This window comes from Canis aureus, chromosome 14 (assembly GCF_053574225.1).
Source record: "Canis aureus isolate CA01 chromosome 14, VMU_Caureus_v.1.0, whole genome shotgun sequence".
Lineage (NCBI taxonomy): Eukaryota > Metazoa > Chordata > Mammalia > Carnivora > Canidae > Canis > Canis aureus.
The window spans coordinates 55,453,339-55,481,053 of NC_135624.1; positions in this window are offsets into that span (position 1 = coordinate 55,453,339).

A 27,715-nucleotide genomic window follows, 5' to 3' on the forward strand; every position below is an offset into this window, starting at 1 on the left:
TATACACACATGAGAAATGTTGACTGGTAAATATTCTCAAAAATGAAGACTTTTTTGTACTAAAATGTCTCTAATAGAAGAAAATAAGTGGTTTTGCAAGTGAAGACATTGGAGGAAAAAAGCTTTTAGCATTAGGTGTTCTAAACTTGCTTTTTGCTTATTTTATGCACATACTTTCCTATGTATCTCACACATTCAACCACAAATATTTATTGAGTACATATATCGTCAGCATTTGGCAGAGTCATGGCACAGAATTGTGTCTAAAACATGCACAGTCTGCCTTCATGGAACATACACTCTAGTGGAGCACCTACACACATTCATAAATATAAATGCAATGATTTCTCCTAAAGAAAAGAAGAGATCAGGTGGCTAGGTCCCCAGGATCCAACAAAGTAGTTTACCAGCTTGATTTTTGTATGCTAAAGTAAGAAATGGCGGAAGTTAGGACCAGTATGTCCACTTAGAAAAATAATTTCATTTGGTTCACAGAGCAGAATTCTCTGAAAGAATTCCTCAATATTTCTGAGTTTTTAGCACCTTAAATGAGAAATTTGCTTACACAGAAAATTATGCTTGGACTAGACGTTCCTTGTTTCAGAAAGATTCTTTTGGGGAAACTTCTTAATCATTCAGACCTAAACTTTTCACTTACTTACTTTTCTTGATTTTAACTTCAGATATGATGAGGTTAAATAAATGTAAAAACTCAAGACTCAACTGTGTATTCTTTCATTTAATAATTTAAAATGCTGGGGATGGAGAAAGAAGTAGATCATATATCTCAAGAGGATGGTTTCTTTGGTTTGGTTTTCAATGAGGAGACTGGCTATTTCTTTTGTTAGACTGAAAACATTTTGTGGTTTTCCAAAACTAAAGGGGAAGAAAAAAGGAAAAAAAAAGGAAAAAGGAAAATACCTGAGCCAGGATGGAATACTATGCAATCTAGTAATTGGGTTTATTCTCAGAATATATATATATACATATAGGATTGTCAATTAGTGCCATGGTAGTCCGTGCTGTCTCTTATTATTCTTTTAGTAAATTTTTAAATTAATAAAATTACAAATTCTGTTTTCCCATACATGCTATTAAATGTTCAAAAACTTGGATATTTTAAAAATAAATCTCCATTTGGCACACTCAAGAACACATTTAAAAATTTTTAATTTTGTTATTTCTCTAATATCTTAGAAGAGACATAATTTGTTCTCTCATGTTTTGCTGCTGGACCCAAAATGTTTTAGCTTAATTAATGAAAATATTGGATAGTCCATAGTACAGAATATGGTGTTGCTACATAATAGGGGCTCTAACTTGGCCTTAGGGTTCAGAGATCTTCTGAGAGTACTGAGGATGAAACTAAATAGGATAAATAGGCATTTTAAGGGAAGGTAAGAGGTGGGGAGTTGGAAGGAAGTAAAGGAAAATCCGAAGCATACGGAATCTTTTTTTAAATTTCCAGCTTTATTGAGATATTATTGACTAAAAACTTCTGTAAGTTTAATGTGTACGACATGGTAATTTGACACACATATGTAGTGCAAAAGGACTACATCAGGATTAGTTATCACCCCTATCCTCTCATACAATTACTATATTTTTTGCAGTGATAATATTAAGATCTACTCTCTAACTTTTAAGTGAGCAGCTTTAAGTTTGTACACGAACCAACAGGCCTCCATTTCTCACTCTCCATAGTCACTGGTGATCATCATTCTGCTCTCTCATCATATAAATTTTGCTTTTCTTTGATTTCTCATGGAAGTGAGAACATACCCATTTGTCTTTTTCTGTCTAATTTATCTCGCTTAGCATAATGCCCTTGCAGTTTATCCATGTTGATGCAAAAGGCAGAATTTCCTGTTTTTGTTCTGTTTTGTTTTGTGGTGAATAATAATCCATTGCGTATATATATCTATCATATTTTCTTTATCTGAAACTTGACATCAGGCTACAGGCATAATCAAAGGTTAGATAATTTACTACTTAGTACTTGATGTTAAGAATCTTGAATTGTTCTTAAAGCAATGGGAGGTCATTACAGGGTCTTAAGCAATTGGTGCTGAAAAAGGAAATGTTGGAAAATAGAATAGAAAATAGAATTTTAAAAATTTGACATTTTTCAAAAAAATTTTGACATTTTTCTATGTTGTGATGCAAGCTTGACTTTTACACTCCTAATTCTCATGATCTGTCAAGCTGATCCTGCAGAAGAGATGATTGCCAAAAGTTCCTTTCTCATTATGTATAAAAGCACTTTAGAGAGATAGCAGTCATTTCTTGGTCCCCTGTCATTCATTGAGTCTGTTGTGGAGAAGAGGAATGTGATTATTTGTTCTTCTTCTTATTTTTGTCTATACAAGTGTGGATAGCTCAATATTACTGGGGTCACATATGTTCAATCAACACATTATTTTCCTATTTCAAAAGAAACACTCCAGTATACAACCACAGTCTATATGTGCAACAAATCTCCTCATAAAAGCAACTTTGGGTAAAATGGGTTACAGAGTAGAAAGTACCAATAAACTATCACAATTTCTGCAACATTTTAAATTAGTAAAATTACAAGTTCTTTTTCCCCCATACATGCTATTAAATGTTCAAAAACCTGGATATTTTCAAAAGAAATCTGCATGTGGTACACTAAAGTACACTTTAAAAAAATTTAATTTTGTTATTTCTCTAATATCTTAAAAGACAAAAAAAACTTGTTTTACTTAAACATTCTAAAATGTGACACATTATGACACAGTGATACAGATTCCATACTCAAAAATCTGTCTATAAATAATTATATTCATATTTACATTTTATTTTTCCTTTGATACATGGTCAAAACCAATATTTAGATTGATATTAGTAATTATTTCTTAAAGCAAGTCAACTATCTTATAGCCATTAATTTGTATTTCTCGCTTTGTTTCTTCTATTTATACTTTGGAGGAAAATTAAGTCCCTTTACTCTATTTCTAGAGATTTAATTTACTGACATTTGCTGCTTGTAAGCTATGAGAAATTAAAAAAGAAATAAAGCCAAAATCACAAACTTTATAATTCTCATGTCAAAAATTTTTGACACTATATTGCTTAATCTCTAGCCTATGCTTTTATTATTATACCATAGTAACATGAAGGTTTGCAGAAACCTAATCAAGATGTGTTCTTATTGACAAAACCAATTATCTCAACATTTTTTGGGAAAAATAATGTTCTCTCAATATCTGTATTCTCTCTAGTCCCACAATGGCATATCTTACTTGATGTGTTTCCAGGTATAATCTATAACATAGTTGAATAACACTTTATCAACTCCCTTATAAATTGTAAATTTTAATACTCCGTATTTTCCTAAAAAAATAAAATGTGTGGGGATCCCTGGGTGGCTCAGCGGTTTGACACTTGCCTTTGCCCCAGGGCGTGATCCTGGAGTCCCGGGATCGAGTCCCACATCAGGCTCCCTGCATGGAGCCTGCTTCTCCTTCTGCCTGTGTCTCTGCCTCTCTCCTCTCTCTCTCTCTCTCTCTCTCTCTCTTTCTCATGAATAAATAAATAAAATCTAAAAAAAAAAATAAAATTAAAATAAAAAAATTAAAAAGAAAATGTGCTGAATAATTGCACCAGTATAGTGGTTATTAGTGCTAGTCACCAAATATTGATTGCTTTCCACCTTTCTGAAAGGTGTAAGCTTGAAATTCTAGCTTCCTTGGGAATAGTGCTGGCATGAGATTAGCTGAAGGAAGAGTCATGCATGGCTTCCAATTAAAGCTTTTAATTGCAGAGCACGTCCCTCCAAAACATATTTCCTATTGTTTTGTTGACTAGCAGGGTTCAAGTGTCTACCAGCCTGAATCCAGCCGTGAGGACATTACAAAAATAAAGAAAATAAATAAGTCAGTCCTTGGCAAGAGATAAGCCTTTGTGAATTTAAGCCAGTAAAATTCTGAGTTTGTTTGTTACTAGGGCATAATGTATACTAATTGATATGTATATGTAAAATAAATATATACATAATAAACAGTGAAACTCTTTAAAATTAAATTATTTTGTAATTGAGATAAATCTATCCTGAATGCCTTCAGTAGAAAAGTTAGTGTCCACAATGGCAATAAAACTTGTGTAAGTTGCCTCTTTATATGCTGTATTATACACTAGACACAGTTTTTCTCTCCCATGCCAACTTTTTACAGATGCAAGTCTAGAGATAAAAAATCATGAATTTCAACAGGGAGAGAAATAATGAGTCCCCATGGGTAAGTTACCTTTGAGATTTTCAAGAGATAAACATTTGCACATCATGACCTTAAACATGTCTACAGAGAAAAAATGATTTTCACCATTGCAAAGCAGTTCTGTTTACCAAGTCAGATCTGTCAGGCAGTGCACCTAGACCTCATAAAAAGTGACATCAAAAGTAACCAATACTGGCAACAGAATCCCAGTAACACTATGCACTTGTTGGTATAACTACACTTACTCTAGAAGGCAACTTATCCTGGATAACAATTAAAATAATATGTTAATTTGGGCTGAAACTTAAAGACATTTAAAGCTAGAGAGACAATATTCTACAGTATGCTTAATTAATTTAATATAATTTATTAAATATCTAACAAAAAACTTTGTTTTAACATCAAGATAAGTGTTACACAATGTTTGAAGAAGTTCGTATGGATTTACCGTATATTATCTCCACTCCACTGTTAGATAGTGCGGGTTTCCACCATATAATTCCATATAATTTTTTAAAGATTTTATTTTTTTAATTTTTATTTATTTATGATAGTCACAGAGAGAGAGAGAGAGGCAGAGACACAGGCAGAGGGAGAAACAGGCTCCATGCACCAGGAGCCCGATGTGGGATTCGATCCAGGGTCTCCAGGATCGCGCCCTGGGCCAAAGGCAGGCACCAAACCGCTGCGCCACCCAGGGATCCCATATAAGCTCCAAATTTTACTTGGCCTAAATTTTGTTGTTGTTGTTCAACCATATTTTCTTTTTGCTAGACAGCACATAAGAATTTCAATTTGTTCTAAATTTTAAGAATTGAAAGAGCACATCATGGCTCTTTCAAACACAAGCATTGTTTTATTATTATTATCATTTTTTAAAGATTTTATTTATTCATTCATGAAAGACACAGAGAGAGAGAGGCAGAGACACAGGCAGAAGGAAAAGCAGGCTCCATGCAGGGAGCCCAACGTGGGACTTGATCCCGGGCCTCCAGGATCAGGCCTTGGGCCCTTGGGCCAAAGGAGGTACTAAACCGCTGAGCCACCTGGGCTGCCCCCTTAATTTTTATTTTATCCAAACCCACAGAAAGAGGACATGAAAGATCAGAGTAAGTCCCCGATTTCACAGATATCCCAAACTACATCAACTGGAAGAATTTCAGCCATCTTCTATCCCTATCACCACCATTCCTGAATGCCTTTAGATGGGATGCCTTAGATGGGATTCTGAAAGAATCCCATTACATTTTTTTTTTACTGTGTAGGTAGTGACACCTGACCCCATAAGAAGCTCAGTCTCAGGCCATCCCCTTCTCTTCTACTCTAACATCCACAGGTCTTTGCACATCCTCTTCTCCCTCTCCATCTCCTAATCCTCCTTAACCCATGAAAACCTACCAGAGTGCCCTTCGTTTCCCAATCCCTAATCAGCAAATTTCTCTATGTCCTCAAACACTATCTGAGAATGCTCATCACCTTCTTGCTGTATCAGAAACCTGGGCCCGTCCTGAGCACACTGCTTCTGCTGAAGCCCTAGAGCAGCGACTGTTCTTTTTTCCAATTCTTTCATATCATTATGTTTGAGTTAGAGTCATGTGTGTTCTCATTCTGGTTGACTTTGGCAAACAGTTGTCCTCCCTTCTTCCTTTAAAACAATTTTCGAATCATACTATCCAGATTATTCACTACCTTCCAGTAATTCCATTATCTAGTATGTCATTCACTTACTTCCGTGGTGATAATCCTTGATCTTGTCATTACCAATTACTGCCACCTTTTGATCATCTCGATGGCCTGACTTTCCTGATTATCCACATTACATTTTATGGTCAGTTCTCATAATCATTTCCTCTCATATACCCTTGACTCCTTGATCCCTTTTTCACTGGGCCTTACATGCATGGAAAAGCCATAACCTCGTTTAAATGCAGTGACCTACTTGCTTTGAATGTAAACCTATGCAGATAAATCTAACAGAATAAAAGCAGTAATCACACTAATTGGTGTCCCTTTATAAATCATGATGGCCAGCCTCCAGGGGGTGCAAAACTGTTTAGAAATCACAGTATCTCCAGCCTACTCATTTCCCCATTGTCCCCAAGCATTCTTCTCTACTTTCTGTAGTCCCCTCAAAACCTCCATGTCCCCCTCCATTCTTAATGACCTTTATTCTTACTTCACAGAGAAAACTGAATTCTAAAAACCTTAAGAGACTCCCACCACCACATGTGGAAGTCCATCAGCATCTGCTCCCATATACTCTTCCTTTCCAGTAACAGATCAATGCTCCTTTCTCAAGCCAATTCCTTACCACTTCGTTAGATACCATCCCCTGTCATCTATTCACTCCTCAATTCCCAACTCTACAATGGACAATTACCATAAGCATATTTCTCCATTCTAAAAAGAAAGAGAAGGAGAAAGAGGAGAAGGAGGAGGAGGAGGAAGAAGAGGAGGGAGAAATGAAGGAAGATGACAACAGGAAAAATACTTCAGATTAAATTTTCTCCTCTTATTTCAATTTATCTGTTCCTTTTAGCAGAAAATACCCAGCAATGTCTAGTTTACATTTTCTCTAAAACCTATGGCAATCAGGTTTCTGGTCCCTATCATTCAGCCAAATTGGTCTTGTCAGGTCCATCAATGACCTCCAAATTGCTAAATCCAATATCCAATTTTCAACTTTAATTTTACTTGCCCTATTAAATAACATTTGACACAGGTAATAATGCCTTTTTCTTTATATACTTGTTTTCCAAATTAGCCCACATTCTCAGTTTCCTCCCTCTTTTACTGGTTGGTTTTTGACAGAGTTCATTGTTGATTCATGTCCATCTCCCACTGTCTTAATAATGGAGTGCCCCAGGACTTAATTCTTGGTTCTTTTTTCTTCTCTGTTGAAATTTAGTCTCTTGGTTATGTTACTCTTCTTTAGACGATGACTTTTACATTTATGACTCCAGCACTGTCCTCTCTTATGAACTCCAGAGACATACATAGTCAACTACTTACAAATATTTACATATACACATCTAATGAATATATCTAGCTTAACTGGTATAAACTCAACTTCTGATCTTTTTGACCAGGTCTATTTCATCTTCATTTTTGTTCATCTTAATGCATAGGAACTCTAGTTTTTCATTTCAGACAAATAACCCAGGAGTCAACCTTATTCTTTCTCTCATACCACAAAATCTTTCAAGGAAATCTGTTGCTATAACTTCAAAGTGTATATCAAATGAGGTTATTCTCAATTGCACTGCTAACCATTCTAACAAATCTCTTACCATCTCCCCCCCAGAATTATCTTAACAATGATCTAACTGGTTTTCCTAGTTTACCTTTGCCCCAGGTAAGCTACATTCAACACTGTAGCCATTTTAATCCTTAATATTACTCCTTTGCTAAAAGCCCTCCAAAGTTCTGCATGTTTCTCAGATAAAACCCAAGCCCTATAAAATGGCCTCCAATACCCTAAATAGGGGCTCCTGCATGGCTCAGTAGATTAAGCATCTGCCTTCAGTTCAGATCATGATCCTGGGGTCTTGGGATGGAGCCACATAAGGCTCCTTGGCTCAGCGGGAAGCCTGCTTCTCCCTCTCTGTTTGCCTCTCCCTTCACTCATGCTTGCTCTCTCTCTCCCTCTCACTTTCAAATAAATAAGCAAAATCTTTTAAAAAAAATATCTTAAATAATCTGTTTTTTTTTTCCTCTTCTCTGATATATCTTACAATCCTATCAATGACTGACTAGGCACTAGTATTGGACTTTTGATGGTCCTTGTGGAGACTATTCCCTCTGCAGATATTAACAGATCTAATTGGTTAGCTCATTCCTATCTCAAATGCTTAAATGACACCTTCTCAACTAGGTGTGCTCTGATCACTATTTAAAATAGCAAACCATCCTCACTCCCAGCACTCTAAACTCCATACACTTTTTGTTATTATTTATTTATAATTGCATTTATCACTTTCATTAGAAATTAGAAATTAGAAATTTCATTAGATATTATCCAGAAGAGTTAATATAGCAGGACTGATTATTATCCTTTAAAAGATCTACTTACAGGATTGATGCTTGCCTGGCATCTGAGAACTTAGGAAGTTTCCTACAATATTATTAACTCTGAAAATGACTCAACATGACTAAACTGTTTGTGTAAATAATATGGTTTATGCTGAAAGTTTTGTTTTGTTTTTGTTTTGTTTTTGTATTTTTCTCTGGGAGACTGGGATTTAGGTATATGACAGAGAGGGAGGGCACATATGACCTGCCCCCAATAAAACTCTGGGCACCAAGTCTCTAATGAGTTCCCCTGGTTGGCAACACTTTATTATATAATATCCATTATATTTAATTATGTATTGTTATAATTTTTTGGTGAGGGAATTAAGTGAGTTCTGCATGACTCCACAGGAAGAGAACTCTAGAAGCTTGCTCCCAGTTTCCTCCAGACTCTTCTCTGCACCTTTTTTCTTTGCTTATTTTAGTTTGTATCCTTTCACTGTAATAAACCATAGCCATGAGTCTAACTATATGCTGAGCCCCCTACTAATAAATTATTGAACTTGGAAGTAGTCTTTGGAGATTTCTGATGTATATAGTATACCACTGATTTATGTATTTTTCCCATTATTTGTCGCTTCCAATTATAATATGGGTTTCAAAAGGGCAGGTTTTCTTTTTTTAAATCTATTTTGTTCCCTGTTTATCCCAAGTGTCAAAAAATATTCAAATTATATTCTGCATCTCATCTTTCTTTTTCTGATCTATAGGCACACATAATAAACTGCCGATACAAAATTAATACACAAAACGTTGAACTTCAACTTGCTATCTTCCCCAAACACAATCTCAATAAATGGCAACATTCTGGATCTTAATAGAAAGTCCGAAAATACTGAAGCTATACTGAATAGTTCAACAAGACTAATATATTCTCCTTCTATTGAATCTCTTGATTTTTTCCATTTTCCTCCATTTCACCTTCAGTTAGAGAGTCAATTGATTTAGACATAGGTACAAAGTTTTAAACTTATTACCAATCACATACATAGGCAAACACAATGTGGGGGGTGGCAGTAAGTGGCTTAGTTAGGGTAGTGGGTAAGAGAATTGAAAAATCCTTGAGGAGAAGAGAAAGCAAAGACAATATATTGGAAGAGTCACTTCCAAGAACAGTGAAGTCATCCAAATTTTGAAAAGGAATAGTAGGAATAAAAGATAGGTTAAAACATTTTAATTTATTTAAAATTTAAGAATAATTAATAGTTATCCATGATAAGGGGCTTGGTGGTTTGTATATCTTGAAGCTATGAGAGCCAAAACTCCTTCATGGGCTAGGAAATGTGAAGGAAGGAAGAATGACCTGGAAGTAACAATGAGGAGAAAGAGAGACATCTATTGTACCTCCTGGCTTGGAGGGATAAAGATTTCAAAGGAGAAACAAAACAAAAAAACTTTGAAGGAATACAGTAATGAAAAAAAACTCAGTTTCAGTTATAGCAAAAAGGTGAACACAACATTCATTACAAAGGTTGAAGATATGAGAAATCTCTGATGTGTAACCAAAAATTCCAGAGAGTTTACTTGCAAGTTTTTGGGAGTTAGATGCTGGCAAAAACAAGGAAAAGACAATAATTTTATATTTATTGCAGATTTCTATTCATTTATATTATATTTATAGCTTACAAAATCATATTTTAATAATTCCCTATTTGATTTATGGATATTTATTTTTTATTCTCCACATGTTAGATTTTACCATTAACTATAATTTAATGATAAATGTGTTTAAAATAGTGACTATAAACATAATCCTTTTCTTGCTTCTCTTTCATAGAAATGCATGCCAACCAATGAAATTCCTATTTCTCACTATGTGAAGTTGTAGAATCCTTTCAAAGCATTACTTATTCTGTTATATTTTGTTTATGCATTCACTGTATCTCATATTACCATGTAAACCTCAAGAGAGCCATAAATATATTTCTACTTGTAGTCTTGTCCCAGTCCTTAGCACAGTGTCTCGCACACACACAAAAAAAAGTGTTCTAGGGAAGTTTGTGGAATGAATGACTGATTCTATATGCTTTGGAAATTTTAATCTCTTGGAAATTTTTTATTGGGGTGCTGCTGTGGATCTATATTTAGAGATGATAGCAAAAATGCTAGAAGTCTAATTCCTGAGGTGTCAGCAACATTTGCTGATATACCACTGGGTCTCTTGTACATCACTGGTAAGAAACACACTCACTGATTAGGAGACTGCGGGTACCAAGGAGGCAGTTGCTGATGGCTGCAGGAACACTATCGGAAGATGATGCAAACCACCAGAGCTTGGAAAAAGAAACCCCTTCTGCCAGCAGTTTCCCTCCAATGCCAGTATCTTCTGACAAGGCTCACTGCTGCGCTGGATGGCAAAGGAGAGATGTTAGCAGGGCCCAAATCCAGCCTCACAAATCAAGGCAAGGGAGGGTACATTTAGAGCTGAGAGGAGACAAATTGATAACTGGCTCATGTGTTCAGATTCCATCTTGACTAAGGCTACTTGTAACAAGAAACAAATATCCTCCCTCTGTTCAGATGTGGAAGGAAAAATAGCCTCTTTATCACTCATCCTTGTGACCCAAAAGCTGCCGAGTAGCAGAAAACAAACAACAGAGAACACACACTGCATTTTAGTTAAATTCTTTCCCTTTATTACAGTGTTATTATTTAAACATTAATGTTGGACATAAAATTAGTATGGTTCCACGAAATGCTCATTCAGTCTTTTTGATGTCCTCTCATTCCTGCAACTCCACTCAGAGATGGCTTTAAAGATGGGAGAGCTGAGGTTTACGTGGCCTCTTAGTGATGAAATGAAAGAATCTTTGGAGCTCCACAGTGTCTTCTGGACCACCTGTACATCTCAATGAGGAAGTGCGTGGTGTTCTTTGTAACTGTATTGGATAGTTTGAGAAGTAAGACTGGTTCTATCTGCATTTTGGGCAAGAGGTGCTGGCGTATATTCTTAGAACCAAAATTTCTGGCTATTTTCTCTTACAAGTCACTACATGTAGGGTATCCTTGGTATTTGGCCTCCACTACCTCAGTAAATGTCAGATGTTATCTTTGGCATCCTGTTACTATTAAATTAAAAATCTCTGCAGGTAATCAGCTACAGAGGTTGTGGTAAACACCAATTTCAGTTTCATTTATCTATTTATGTGTGCTGCCATTTTGCACTCCTACGAAGAAGTGGTTTATTTCAAGCTTGCTTTGGAGGTAGAGAAACTTCTAACGGCAGGCCTAAAGATGCATGGTACTATCTAGTCCTTCATAGGCCACCGCCTAATTAAAAGGTGTTTCTAAAGACTGCACATCTTAATGTTTACCTACAAATGTTGGGGGTGGCAGGGATAAAAACTCTTGTTCTTCCTACTTACACTTTTATGCTCCATTGTCCCTCAGAAGCAAAATGACTTGTATTATGTTTTGTCTTTTTTTTTAAATCATATCTCACTTCTTCTCTAGCCTAAGGATTAAGCCTTATTGGCAGGCAGCACAATTGACAGAGATCAGCTTGACAGGTAAGCCAAAATTGAGATTTCAGAAAACATATTTTTCACTAAAATACAAAAATAGCGCTTGCCACAAATATATATCATGATGATTTAATATTCTAAATAGATAAAAATTGCTTTCAAATCAGTAAGAGAAAAATATTCAATGGAAAAAACAGTTTGACAAGAATAGTGTATATTCAGCAGAATAAATGTAAATGCTTAATTAATACACTTTTTTAAATGCTCCTCTTAACTAAAGGCCAAATAAATGTAGAACAAATGCCATTTAAAATGTGTGTGTGTGTGTGTGTGTATATATATATATATATTTCAAATCCACAGAGATAAAGCAATAATAGTGATCCATATATGCAATACTATAACACATGTATTTGGCTTGAACACTAAGATGAAAAGATGTCACTGAAAGATGACATTGCAAGGCCAAGCACACCATGACATTAAAAAAAAAAAAAAAAAAGATTTAACCATCAGAAATACCTTATGAATCTTGAGAAACAAAAATATCCTCAATGGGGAGCCTGATGTCTCAGTCAACCGGTTAAAAGTCTGCCTTGGGCTCAGGTCATGATCTCAGGGTCCTGGGATCAAGCCCCACATAGGGCCCTCTGCTAAGCAGGGATCCTGCTGTTCCCCCTGCGTCTGCTCTCTCTCTCTCTCTGTCAAATAAATAAATGATATATATATATATATATATATATTATATATATCAAATAAATATGTCAAATAAATAAATGATATATATATATATATATATCATTAACAAGTGTTATCCTTAACACTTGGGAGCAAATAGAAACTCCAAATTACACTGACTTTGTGTGGGCATATCTGAACGTATTTTAGCTATATCATAGATAAATCTCTTGCACTTATCATACGTTGTTATAGGAAAAAATAAAGCTAAAAATATGTAGTCTCTCAGTGACTAAGAAATGACTTTAAGATGCTACAGACTAACAGCAATGAACAGTATGAAGACCGACTTCTATAAGTTATGTAGATTCTGTTAGTTTAACCACTTAGATCCCTTACTAATAACCATAAAGAAGCTCTTAATCTATAAACCAATTACTTTCTAATTTAAGCAACATATCAATTACAATTGATTTATTAGAAGGCATATATACTATGGTACAAGCTAAATTACTGTAACAAAAATTCGTAAAATATAGTATCTTAAATTAATTTGCTTAGATAACAGAGGAATATTTCTTTCACACATAACAGTTAAGAAATGAGTTCTCTAATGAGTTAGTGGGATATGTCTACCGTCCTCCATGTATGACATTCACATTTACTCTGTAATCCATTATTTCTCAGCTTGTAACAACAAAAAAAAAAGTAAAAGACATGTGTCGTGGTTTTTAAGAAAATCACTCACTTTGCACATTTTGCTTACCTCCACAATATTTCCTTTCAAATTGAATCACATGGCCACAGACAGCTGCAAGGGAGTCTGAGGACGTGTTCTTTAGCTGAGTAGCCACATTCAACTAAAACTCAGAGATTTGCTTACAAAACGGAGAGAGAAATCTCACTTTTCTCCCTATTAAATGCTCAAATATTGTGTATTATACATGTAGCTGTCAGTTGCGTATGTATTTACATGAGTGGATGTATGATGTTCTAGTTTCTATTGTCTTCGTCTTGAATGATCCATGCTCTCTCTGTTGTGATTGTAATGTTACATGTTATATCTCTAGCAGAATTTTTTTTTAAATTTATTTATTTATGATAGTCACAGAGAGAGAGAGAGGCAGAGACATAGGCAGAGGGAGAAGCAGGCTCCATGCACCGGGAGCCTGATGCGGGATTCGATCCTAGGTGTCCAGGTTCGCGCCCTGGGCCAAAGGCAGGAGCCAAACCGCTGCGCCACCCAGGGATCCCCCTAGCAGAATTTTTTATGGTTGATGGTCCTTTCCGTCTTAGAGCTGGATTTGAAAAAAAATACCCAATTTATCAGAAAGAAAAAAAATGTAACACTATTAAAATCACCTTACCAACAACCAAATAATCCATGAATTATCTCAGACCATTATGATGTAGGCTAGCCTAGCACTTAGGCATACATGAAACCTATTAAATGTGACTTAGAGCCACTTAAAATATTCCGACTTATCAATAGACAATCTATGCTTACTTGCTATTTCTATACCTTCTATTTTTTTTTCAACCCATGACAATTTGATTTCTGTCCTTTATATTCCTAATCACCCCAATCTGAAGTAAATTCAGCAAACAGACATGAGAATGGAAACTTCAGATATAAAAACCTGAATGACAGTCACATTATAGGGCAGACAACTAAAATATCAATGAAATAAGTAGGAAATACAGGAAAATGAGAGATAAGACATGTGCATGAGTGTTCACATACTGCCTGTAAGTTTATCGGTAGATAAGACATCAATTTAAGTGTATGGCAATAAAAAGTAAATAAAAAGGAAGATTAAAGTAGCAGTTCAAAGAAACAGAGCTGTATGGATATTAAACATATGGTAAGTGATTTTATGATACCCTCTGGGTACCATTAAAACACCCACAAGTAATCTGATTACTTGTCCCATCTGGAATCCACAAAGCTTCAGGTTAGTTGCTGTATACCTAACTGCATGCCCTCAAAATAATTGGTGTTGTCTTATTTTTTTTTCCTATTAGCATTCTCCATCACTGCCAAAAATGACATGGAAAAAGTATCCAAAGTGCATGACTAAATATAGCAAAGGAGTTTCATCTGTTATTTTTATTTTATCTCAGTCTTTTTTCATTAGAAGTTTCGAAGAGTGAAAATCGTTTTTATAACAAGTTGCCTCATCTAGTGCCTTTGGATTAGAAGTTTTGCTAATCTGAATCACATCATACTCTATATCCCGATTAATATGCATATGTACGTGTGTATGATTGTCATATGTACCTCTTACTACAAGTCAAGGTATTTTAATATCTTTTAAACCAATAAATAAAGTCTTATTTTATTGATGTGACTGCTTTTGTGTACTATTAAACGTTCTCTAAAATTTGTCTCTGTTTTAGACATTTTTTAGCAGCGGCAATTTGAGCAAGCATTTGCCAAAATATATTTAAACAATTTTTTGGTGCTTCCAAATAAATTAATATCTTAAAATTTATCCTCAAAGACGTTTATTTAATGGGACATTGAGAAGCCTAGGAATTCACAAAGAATTTATTATTTCAACTTTATGAGTTATAATGTGAACTAGATAAATGATCTTTTAGTAACATTTTCCTCTTTCCCTCTATTTTATTGCTTTCTTTGTTTCTGACTTGTTTTGTAAAGTATTGAAATAATCAAAAAAATCTAGAAGATCTTGGCTCATTATATTGTTCATGGTGACTTAAAAGTCAATATTCAGTTTTTGCAGGTCAGGGAAAGGCTAGTAAATTCAAAGATAGTACCCTTTAACAATAGCAAGTTTCAAAACAAACTTACTAGAAATTATTTGAAAATACCCATAGTCAATCTAGCTATTAGCTATGAAGAAGACCGAATATTTTATAATCTTATTCTAAACTCTCGCTTCCCATTTGAAATATATTTGGGCCTATTTATTTCCTTGTTTAATATCCATGAATCTATTTTTAATTGCATTTTCAAAATTTTCTTGATTTTAATAAATTTATTAATAAATAAATATCTTGTTTCCTTTCACATTAATTTTTCCATTAGCTAGTCAACTGTCATGATTCTCCTTTTTAAAGTATACACTAGAACTTTTATTTCCAATCAGTTTCTCTTAATTCCCAATTTTAAAAAATGGGAGTGGAAATGAGGAAATGAAAAAAATATTTAACACCAATAAAATTCAAGTAAGACAGGCAACATAAGGACAGAATATGAGAAAATTCCACAATACATACAAAACAGATGAAGCTAGATTAAATTAAAACATTCTAATCTTCACAAAACCTCATCTTTCTACCAGTCAGAACATGCATAGCAATTTATTTCTTTGTGAATGGTTTTTGGAGGTTGCGAGGGATGGCCAATAAAATTTCATTTTCCTCTTACAGCACAGTCATCTCTTCAAATCCATACAAGAGTGTAACTACTTACAAACTAAGTAGGAAATAGGGAAGAATTAATATACGTGAGGCAGACCCATCAGAGTGCAATAGGTAAATTTTTGGTAGGCAATATAAGACTGTGCACACAAAGTCTGACCTGGGACCAGAGAAAAGATATTTGATCATTGCCATAGTGGAAAATGAATAATCAACAACACACATCTGCTATTTTTACCAATAAGGAGTCTGGTTTAATCTTTCCTACTTCTAGATGAGTTATCAAAATACAGAAAAAATAGAGCCCAGGGAAATACACTGTGGAACAAGGTAAATGGAACTGCATTTAATTTTCTTTTGGAAATCCAATTTTGCAATTATTCTCTCAGGTTTTAAATTTAAATGTAACTTTAAACCTTACCTACCGGGATCCCTGGGTGGCGCAGCGGTTTGGCGCCTGCCTTTGGCCCAGGGCGCGATCCTGGAGACCCGGAATCGAATCCCACATCAGGCTCCCGGTGCATGGAGCCTGCTTCTCCCTCTGCCTGTGTCTCTGCCTCTCTCTCTCTCTCTGTGACTATCATAAATAAATAAAAAAAAAAAATAAAAAAAAAAATAAAAATAAACCTTACCTACCTCTTTATGAGTGTCACTTACTTCATTTTAAAATGCCATCTCCTAGGAATGCCTGGGTGGCTCAGTGGTTGAGTGTCTGCCTTTGGCTCAGGTCATGATCCTGGCATCCTGGGATCGATTCCTACATCAGGTTCCCCACAGGGAGCCTGCTTCTCCCTCTGCCTATGTCTCTGTGTCCCTCATGAATAAATAAAATCTTTTTTAAAAAATGCCATCTTCTAGATTTTACACACTGAGTCTTTAAGCATTGCTTAGGAATATTATAGTTGCATTTTTCTCTACTTTGATATGAAAAGAATGATGTCATCATTAATTTTTAAAGATATATTCTTTAATATTTAAGTAACTTATTTCAATGCATAATGGATTTTTATTTGCATGTATTTTCCTGTATACACATACATGATATATAAATATAGCTTTAAATATATATAAAATAATTGTATGTAATTATATCTCATATTCATAGGATTTCAAAAAGACAATCATAAGTATTTTTTATTAAAATACAAATCATCAGGATGCCTGGGTAGTTCAGCGGTTGGGCGGCTGCCTTTGGCTCAGGTCGTGATCCCGGGATCCCAGATCAAGTCTCACATTGGGCTCCTGCGAAGAGCCTGCTTCTCCCTCTGCCTGTGTCTCTGCCTCTCTCTCTCTTTCATGAACAAATGGATAAATCTTTAAAAAATAAATAAAATACAAATCATCAAGAAAATTTTCAGCATTATAAGCTAACATATATATAATTAAAATGTGTATGTGTATGTGTCTTTTTTGTATCTGTACATATTTTTTCTGTACATATTTTAAGTTTTGTAGCCACTATAGAATATCTCCTAAACATCGTTGACAACCTCCTCTTTCTCTTGACCTCCTTTACCATAAAGATAAGAATGATAAAATATTCACGATTTTTAGATTGGCTGGCAGTTACAGGTGGCCAGGTGCCAGAGTTCTGGCCAATTGGATATAAGCAGAAGTGCTTGTGGATCATTGTCCTTTCCCCCCATTTCTTTTAATAAAAAACCAAAACTTAAAGAGGTGATGGTTTGGAGCCTTGCACTTTCATCTTTCTTGGAACATAGGCAGAAGCCTAGACATGAAAGTAGCCATGTTGAAACAAATCACACACCAGGAATGCAAGGGCAAAATGAGAGAAGGAGCAGGGGTCATTTATGACATCACTGGACTGCTGCATAGACCCTGGCCTGCTTCTTTTGAACTTCTTATTATTGAGGTCAACAAATCCATTATTGTTTAAACTACATTATAATTTTCTGTTATTTCCAATGAAAGCAATACTGATACAACCAGCTTATAAATTTAAGTTTCCTTGATGATTTGTATTTTAATAAAATTCATCATTCCATGAGTGTCTTCATGAAAGCCTATAAATGGGAAATAGATTTTAAAGAATAGTGACAACAAAATAGTACTTTCCATTTTTTTCCATTGTTGGTATTTTATGATAATAGCTGCATTGATTGAAATAAATATTTACAAGTAGAAATCTTAATTTTTAATATAACTATAATATGATTTTCATATACTGGCTTCAATTTTATTTGCATAATCTGAAATGTGTCTCCCTTCAAAATAAATCAAGGAACTATTGAATCAGAACTCAGTACTGACCTCACCAAATATCTGTTGACCTGTTGATTGTTTAATATCAGTCAACAAAAGTAGGCTTTACGGAGGAAATACAAATATATATTATTTTTTATCATGAGATAATATCAAAGACAATTTCATATGAACAAGAAAAGCAAGAATAATATGCAAAAGCCTCCCTGCAAAAGAACACACGCCCAAGTTCTATGACAAACTCCTCTTACAGCTTCCTGAATATTCTCTAATCCCAGTGGTCTGCTATAAGTTTTGGTGAAATTAATATGAATTCTGTTTGCCAACAGAAGTTACTTGGTCTTTGTCTGGAGATATTGAAAGAACCAACAATGATTTCATATTGGTTAATTTGTGTAATATTTTTATAGTATTGAGCCTTTTCAGTAACATATTAATTCAAGTGAATAAACTAAAATACATATTTCACTGGCTATCATAGTATAATATGCATTACAGCTGTCTAAATCTGTAATATACCAACACTGACCTTCATTTATTGCTAAGTACCTCCTCATAGACTACCAAGGAAGAGGATGCATAAAGTGAATTTTATACGCATATAATAGACCGACATGGCTGAAAAAGCTAATTTTCGAGAGAGCACTAAATTAAATCTGCAATATTCAATTGCAGCTGGTTTAATACCCTAAACGAGTGGATGTTATCTACAATTTTGAGAAGAAATAAAGCATAATTGTGAATATTAATTTGGTGCTTGTGAATAGTAGAGAGACTGAGTAAATATCAGAAAGGTGGTAGAAAAGCAAAAAAGAAAGGAAAGATATTAATAGATATTTTAATAGGCATTATATCATTTCTGAATACATTATTTTAATTAGTTTCATATAGCACCCATAATTGTGTATTTTCTGTATATTTTCAGTTCTTCCGGAAAGTGTCTTTATTTTTTTAACTGCATTACTTTATAATATCTACTTCAGTTATTTCAGAAAGCAGGCACTCAATAAAATTCTACTGAAGATTGAACTCATAATTTCTTGTCAAAACTTGATTTTTGCTTCCTTTTGTTTTCTTCTCTAGTCTCTGATGGATGAGAATTTCTGTGATTTAAAGTCAATATGAATTATCTTGGGTCAAATTTGTAATTGTACTAAATCCTTCCATGTTTGATAAGCTATTCAGTAATAAATATGTACACTATTTTGGTAGTATTCCCAGAAACCTTATCATCTCCTTTTCTAATAAAGTATTTGAACCTTGACATTGAGCAAAGATAACACTTATAATTGAATATGTCAATAACAAGATACAAAATTCAATTTAAACAGGCTATTGTAATCAGCTTGATTGTATTATTGTGGCATCATGGAAATAGATGAAAGATTATAATAGATTAAATATTCCATGCTTATTATCCTGGTATTGAAATTTGTGGTTTTTTTTTTTTTTTTTTTTTTGTCACAGCTGAATTGTGGCTGCTTATCACACAGCTACTAAAGAAATTTCTAGATCTACATAATATCTAATATCAGCATAAAAGCAAATAGAGCACTGAAATTATTTCCTTATTAGGGTTATCTATAACAAATATGCAATATTTTCACCTAGCATCCTGACATTTTTACCTTGTTTCATAGCTGCAATATATACTTGGAATTAGAAGGGTTGGTAGGGGAAAGAGGAGAAAGTAATAAAAACATAAGACAGATCTCACATAATAATTTATTTGGATTCCCTATTAATTTCCTGAGAGTAAAATTTTTTAAAAAGTCATAATTTAATCAACTAAAATAGGTCTACATTTCCATGTAAGTGGGAAACAATAAAATATATTGACTAATTATCAAGCAATCAAGTATTATCACATTGGATTTATAATCTCTGCCACAATATGGCAGAAACTTTACTGTTAAAACTTTTTGTTTGGTAGTTAGCAAAAAACTTCCTTACAAGAAAATTTTACTCATGTACAGGAAAATTAATGTCTTTTAGCACCCAATAGCATTTTCCATCAAATTTGTTCTAAAAATTCAATATTAAATTAAAAATAAATTTACTTATGTTTGACTTTTTAAAAATATTTATGTCATCAAACTGTCCCTTTATCTCCAAAATCAGTCTCAACCTTTATCTATCCTGTTCTGTGCCTGAAGAGACTGAAGCTCATGGACTGAGTCTACAGGCTCTATTGCCCTTGGTCTTCCCCTTGGGTTCAGGACTATTGGAAAGGAAACTAGTGGATAGGTGACAATGAAGATGACCAATCCTTTCTGGCTCCTTTCTTGTCTGGCTACAAAATTGACTATGACTGTGTTCCCAGCTGAAGGTCCAGCTCCTGTCGTGTTGCTCTGTTTGTCTGGAACACTGTCTTCAGCTTCTGGTAACCTCTCTAACCTCTTAACCCCCTAAATACTACAGCTGATGACATGCCTCCCTTTGGGGGGGAGGGGTTGCCTGGAGGCTTCACAGTTCCCTGTTTTTCTTCACCATCCCCATGTTTTTGTAAATAGTCACCTTCAAATTCTTTTTAGTTATTCCATTTGTATACACCATTTGGATTTGGGGGGGATTTGGACTAGTACATTTTTCTAAAATTGTAGTATTGTGTTTTCATGTTGAACAATGTTCAAGTATCCAATATCACCAAAAAGGTAATTATGTTAGATTTTTAATATGCTGACTTAGTAAAGGCATGAACATTTTAAAAAGATTTATTTATTTATTTATTTATTTATTTATTTATTTATTTATTTGAGTGGGGGAGAGAGTGTGACATAGAGAGCACACAAGCAATGGGAGAAGGATAGAGGAAGAAGCAGACTCCCTGCTGAGCAAGGGGATCCTGACTGTGGCGTCATGAACAGGGCTGAAGGCAGTTGCTCAACTGACTGAGCCCTCAGGTGCCCTGCATGAACATTTTAAGCTATCTTTGGTAATATTAACTACACATTCTTCCCCTTAGAGTAGGTCTAATTTAATGTTTGTTTAATAAGTGTCTTTATTGATGTGAGAAACTAAGGCAGAAGAAAAATGATTAAATTGCCTTACTAATTAGAGCCCATTAACAAGTCCTTGAAACAGGCAGAGTGACATTCCTCTAGAAACTTGGCACCCAGATGTTAATACTTTGTTAGGGGAAAAAGTGACCTTAGCCCAACATCCTGGGCCCTGTAAGTCTACTTTAACATATAAAAATTCCTTTGGAAACTACCTTCATTTCTACCTGCACCCACTGCCCCATCCCTAAGTTACCTGTTGGCAATCATTCCCGAAGCATTTGACCCACCAATCTAAAGGGTCGAAAGGGTCTTATGATGCAGGTTTTATTAGACAATAACAAATGACCTTTTTCCAATAACAGCTAGCCCCCTCAAGGTCTTGAAAACCTTGCTTCCAAAATTCCTTAGAGACTTACACTCTCCTTAACCCCTTCCCAACTTGAAAGTATATAATGGGCCACTCCTCATGACTCCCGCACAGCTCTTTCTGCCCACAGGTCCTGTGTTTGTGCTTTAATAAAATCATCTTTTTACACAAAAGACATCTCAAGAATTCTTTCTTGGCTATTAGCTTCAAACCCTAACGTCTTTTCCTACAACAGTTGTAATAGAAATATTTTATTCACATTGATAGTTTTAGCCTCATGTACAAATATGAAAGGCATGGATCAAAAAACACTTTGCAAAATAGTCCCCTAGACAGGATGACCATTTGTACTACTATTAATATCATAAGGAGATATATATTTCTCAAGCAGTAACAATATTGCTTTAAAATTCTTTTAAAAATTTACCAATTAATAGAGAATAAATAACATCTTATTTTAATTAGCATCTTGATTGCCAATGGAGTTATTTTCTTTTATTTTCATTTGCTTATTTGTAATTGCATTCTTTTTTACCAAGATACCTTTTACCAGCTACCCATTTATATTGGAGTGATTAAATTGCTACAAGACTCTGATACCCAAGTTCTACTGAAGGCAAAATATGGATTATGATGTTATCCATTGTTATATGGATGGTGAGGTCATCCATGTCTGGTATAGGAAAAGGATGACATTTCTGAGTGTAGATGATGAGTTTTGTTTTGGAGAAATGATAAATTTGTGGTGATTAAATGTCATCCAAATAGAAATGGGTAGCTGATTGTAAAGTTTACTAGAGTTTAATAAAGAGCTTTATACTAAAAATACAAATTTGATAGATTTCAGAATATATATAACTGAAATTATATAAGTAAAGAGTATGTAAACCCAGAAGAAAGGGAAAATATTATAAACAATACCAATTTTATGTGGTGAGCTTGAAAAGAAGTTTATAGAGAAGTAGTAGGGCAGAGGGGGAAGGGGAAAATTAGAAACATGTAATATCCCAGAAACTAAAAGAAGTGAGATAATTCAATATTATCACATATTGATAAAGGCCAAATAAAATGAAAACAAAATCATGTATTTTTTAATAAAGAGTTTATAATTACGGTTGAGAGACAGTTCACTGTTATAGTAGAACTAGCAGCATGAGGTTGAAGAGACCATGAAAGCTGAATAATTGGGAATGGGAGTATAAAAAATAATGAAAGGACTTATTATAAAAAGAAAAAACGAGCTTTGTTTTCAGGAAGATGTGGAACCGAGGGAGTTTAGTTTTAAAAAATTAAACATAGGAGAGAATTAAGCATATTTGAACTCTAATGGGAAGAAGTTAGATGGGTCAGAAGACTTCAAAGAACAGGAGATGAGAGGGAAACAGTACATAGATTTAGGTAGCAGAGATAGCAGGAAAGGATAAGATCCAGAGCATAAACTGAAAACTGAGGAGAAGAATCAACACCGTATAACAGGAAGAACTTGGATACCATGGATGAAAATGCAATTATGTGTGTCAGTACATTGGCGTTAAGCTAAGTGAGTGCACTTAGTTTGATGACATGTATATTCTTTGGAAAATGGAAACTAATTTTTCTCAGCATGATGGGAAGATAAGGTAGATGGTAGGATTAACGATCTGAGTATCATAGAAAAGTTCAAAATAATTACTAAGGATAAGCAACAGACTGGGAGCAGATATCCAGTAAAAGATTTGTATCCAGAATATATATTAAAAAAATGGTTACAACTCAAGAAGATAATAGCTCAATAAAAATTGGGCAAAAATATTAACAGATATTTCACAAAAGAAGATATACAAATCTCTAATTAACATGTTAAATAATATTCAACATCATTAATAATTAAGCAAATGCAAATCAAAACCATGAGGAGAGACTACTCTACTTCACACCCTCTAGGATGGCTATAATAATAAAAAAAAAAAAAACAATGATGAGTGTTGACAAGGATATGAAGAAACAAGAAGCTTCATATGTTCCTGTTGGATGGGAAAATCTAGCAGCGATATTGGAAAATAGTTTGGTAAGTTCTCAAAAAGTTAAGGATAAAGCTACCATTGAGCCACTCAGGCATACCCGGTTTTGAGGTTTATTCATGCAATATCTTGCATTAATATTTTTTCTTCTTTATTGTTGGATAGTACTCCATTTTATGGAGCTATTGGTAGAGAAGCAAATTTTCATTTGGCTTTTTCATATCAAATTCCATTTTTTTTTTTTTTAAAGAGATGGACTACCTGGCAGTGGGAAAAACCAGTTTAAATAAGAGATGATAAAAATTACAGTTATCTATAGTCATCTGAGTGTGTGATTTTTTTTTTCTTACTAGGAAGAGGTAGGGTTGTTAAGAGCAGACAATGGGGATCCCTGGGTGGCGCAGCGGTTTGGCGCCTGCCTTTGGCCCAGGGCGCGATCCTGGAGACCCAGGATCGAATCCCACATCGGGCTCCCGGTGCATGGAGCCTGCTTCTCCCTCTGCCTATGTCTCTGCCTCTCTCTCTTTCTCTCTCTGTGACTATCATAAATAAATAAATAAATAAATAAATAAATAAATAAATAAATAAATAAATAATTAAAAAAAATTAAAAAAAAAAAAGAGCAGACAATGGAACTAGGCTGCTGGATTTTAATCTGGTTGTACCAACAAATGGCCATGTAATTTTGGTCAAATTACTTAAATTCTTCTTATCTCTATTTATTCATATTTTAAAACATGGATTATGAGAGTACATTATATGGATGTGAGGATAATGAAGTTGGTATATGTTAGCACTTAAAATAGCAAATGGTACAAGGTAAACATTCTATTACTATTTATTATTATTATTATTATTATTATTATTATACTTTCTTCAGCAGCTCCCAGTTACCTATTTGTAGGAAGGGGACTTGATAACATATGAAAATATGTGGAATTGAGATGGGATACAAATAATGGGTATGTTAAGAAAATTAACTATAGATTAGTTAAAATAAAGAAATTTGCTAGGTGGAATTTAAAAGCAGCAAAGTTCTAATAGGGAGACACTGAATGATGCCTTTTTGGTGAAGCAGATGAAAACATATTAAATAATCACACATAATGGGATAAATGTCATAATTTAGTAAAATGGGGAGGGGTATTGGACCAGATGTCTGGAAGATATTCCAGAAGAAGTATAGAAGTCTGAACTAGCACCTGAAGGTCAGGAGAAAGTAATCTCTTAGTGGATCTGGAGAAAGGATATTAGATATGGAATAACTTCATGTGATGAGAAATATCTAGGGTTGACCGGGAATGGTATTTAGAGTAGAGCAGAGGAAAAGATGGATGAAGAGAAACAGATGAGGAAAGTCAGAATTTGGATATTCAGTAATTTGTGTGTGGTTTTGAAGGTCACTTAGAACAGTGGAAAGTTATAGGAAAAAATAAAACTTCAAAGAATGATGGCAAATAACTGGGAACTTAAGAAATGTAAATAGGAAGAATGGAGTATGGCATATATTGATTTCATTAGCTACATTGTATGTGCAATTCTGGTCATAATGTTTGGCACATACAATATGCCACATAAGTATGACTTCAATAAAGGTGTACACCTTAGAGGAGCTGGAATTTTCTTTTTCTTAGAAAAGCAATGGTCTGGAAGATGCAACATGCAATGAGGAGGGTCTGATCTCATATCTGACCCTATGTCAGAATCTGACCGGAATGATGGGTAATTATAATGGGACATTTTGTGGAGTTATGGCAGCAGAAGCAACTTCCATCTGAAAAAGCTACAGGTAAAACAGTGTAATTGGATAAGGGCCAGGCATTATATAAGACAAAGAGGTAGAAAGAATAAGTAAGGACTTGAAACATACGGAAAGTTTATTCACCATGGAGTGGGATAGCACAAAAAGATTTCACAGTGGAACCTCATCATATTTGTCCACTGCATTGATCTTTCCATGCTGATATATCCGTCTGTAGAACACAAATATTAATTGCTCTCATAAGTCTTGGTAAGATACAAGTCTAGCATAAGATGAAACCTTCATTCATTTATTCTTTTATAGCTCAGACCCTATTCTAGCACTTCAATATAACTGGAAAAAAATAGAAAACAATATTGGCTGACAAGCAACAGATAATAAACAGAAAACAATATGAATAAGTTATACAGGAAGTTAAAAGTGTCATGATATTAAAAACTAGAGGAAAATCAAAGGTTTCAAGGGTTTTGGCAGGGTTGGGTTATAGGGTTACATTTTAGATACTGAGAGCTAGATATCTGAGCTAAGTGTTAAAGAAACTGGAGGATTTATTCATGAGCACATGCAGGAGAACACTGCAGTCAGAGATCATGACCAGTGCAGTGCCCTAAGGGAGACTCTCTAACACATCAACTCATGTCAAAAATGATGATGGTTCCAACTGAAGTGATAGCATTTGAGGTTATAAGAAGTGTTAAGGATCAGGATATTTTGATAATTAAACAAGATAGGGCCCATGAATAAACTAATGAAACTAAAAGTGTGTGCTAACCTGAGCAGCATGATTATTTCAATTATTTGAGCCTGACATTCAAATAAATGCCTAAAGGCAAATAGGTATCAAACAACAGCCAATCCCTACAAACTTACAGATGTAGTGATTTGGATATCTAGGTAAACAATTTATCTTACTCTATATCATGAAGAACAGGTAGGAAAATCTGCATTTCTATTTTTTGGACTCTTTTAATTATATATAAAAAAACCTACAAAATCAGGGTGCAAGGGTGCATGGGTGGCTCAGTGGGTTAGGTGTCTGCTTTCAGCTCAGAACATGATCTCAGGGTCCTGGGACCCAGCCCTCCATGGGGCTGTCACTCAGTGAGGAATCTGCTTCTTCCTCTGTCCTCCCCCCACTCCTGCTCTCATGCACTCGTTCTCTCTCTCTCTCTCTCTCACTTTCTCTCTCTTTCTCAAATAAATAAAAATCTTTAAAAAACCCATGAACTTCCAAAATCAAAGCAGTGTCTCATAAGACTTACATAGAGATGGAAGTGATGGATAAGAGGTTATAATTAAGTGGTAAAATGTCATTCCCATACCCATCTAAATCTGTGGTAACTTAATTTCACTTTTAATGAAAGACTCTTTCAGTGGGAACAGCAATGTTTCTTCAGTTATTTAAACCTTGTAGAATTGTATACGTGTGATTTAAAAGTATAAGATCTATTGCAACTGGGTACAGAACATTTATAAATCCAACTTTTCAAAAAAATCAATATTCCACTAAAGAAAGTACACATCTGGTATTTATTATGTAAAACTCATTAAGTAACTTAAAAATGAACTCAGGACAACAAAATATTTTTTAAAAAGTGTAAGAAATACTAGACAAGAAAGCAGCAAAGGGTGTTTGCACAATTCCAATCAATCTATACTGAACACTGTGATCACAGAACATGTTTACACAAATTCAATATGAATGAAGGATTAACTAAGCCAGACTGCTAAAACATATCAATAGTTTTGATTATTAACTTTGTCTCTATTCTTTGTAAGCATGAGTTCTAAGTTTAGTGAACTCATTTTTGCTTACGTCTGGAAATGTTTAATTTTTTTTTCAATATACGATCAGTTTAATTAAATGTTCCAACATAAGGAAAAGGCTATAGTTTGGGACAAAAATATTTCATTGCTAATTTTCATCATTTAATAGCTGGTGAGGTGAATTACTTATACACTAAGAAATAAAATTGTTAATTACTGGTACAGAATTGTTGCTATTGTTTTATGTTAATCGTAGAAAATGAATGAGTTTTATTTTCCAGTTTTACTCAGAATCAGTGATTGAAGGACTTTCTCGACGGAAAGGAAAGGTAGCAATTGGATTAAATTTCATATGTCTGAAACTGGATAGACAATTAATGAGAAGCAAGTATTTAAAAAAAAATCCTAGTTAAGCAATGAGCTCAACTACAAAAGATGAATAATAATGGCTTATTAATAAGATGATGAAATAAGATTAATTAGTATTTCCTACAGAGAATTTTATTGAAGAAGGAAGTCATTAATCAAGATTTTGAGTTACACCAACAGTATTAAAACATGCTGATATTATGAGGCCAGAACATAACATAAATAAACAGAATTATAGTTCAATCTAGGTGGTAGGTAATTTAAGAATGATTAATATTTGTAGGGGTGTCTCTTTTTTCCTTGAGGAATGATTGGTAACCCAACATGATATTGTCTGAAATATAGTGAACTTGAACTTGTTTGACATGTTTGGCATTAAAGAGA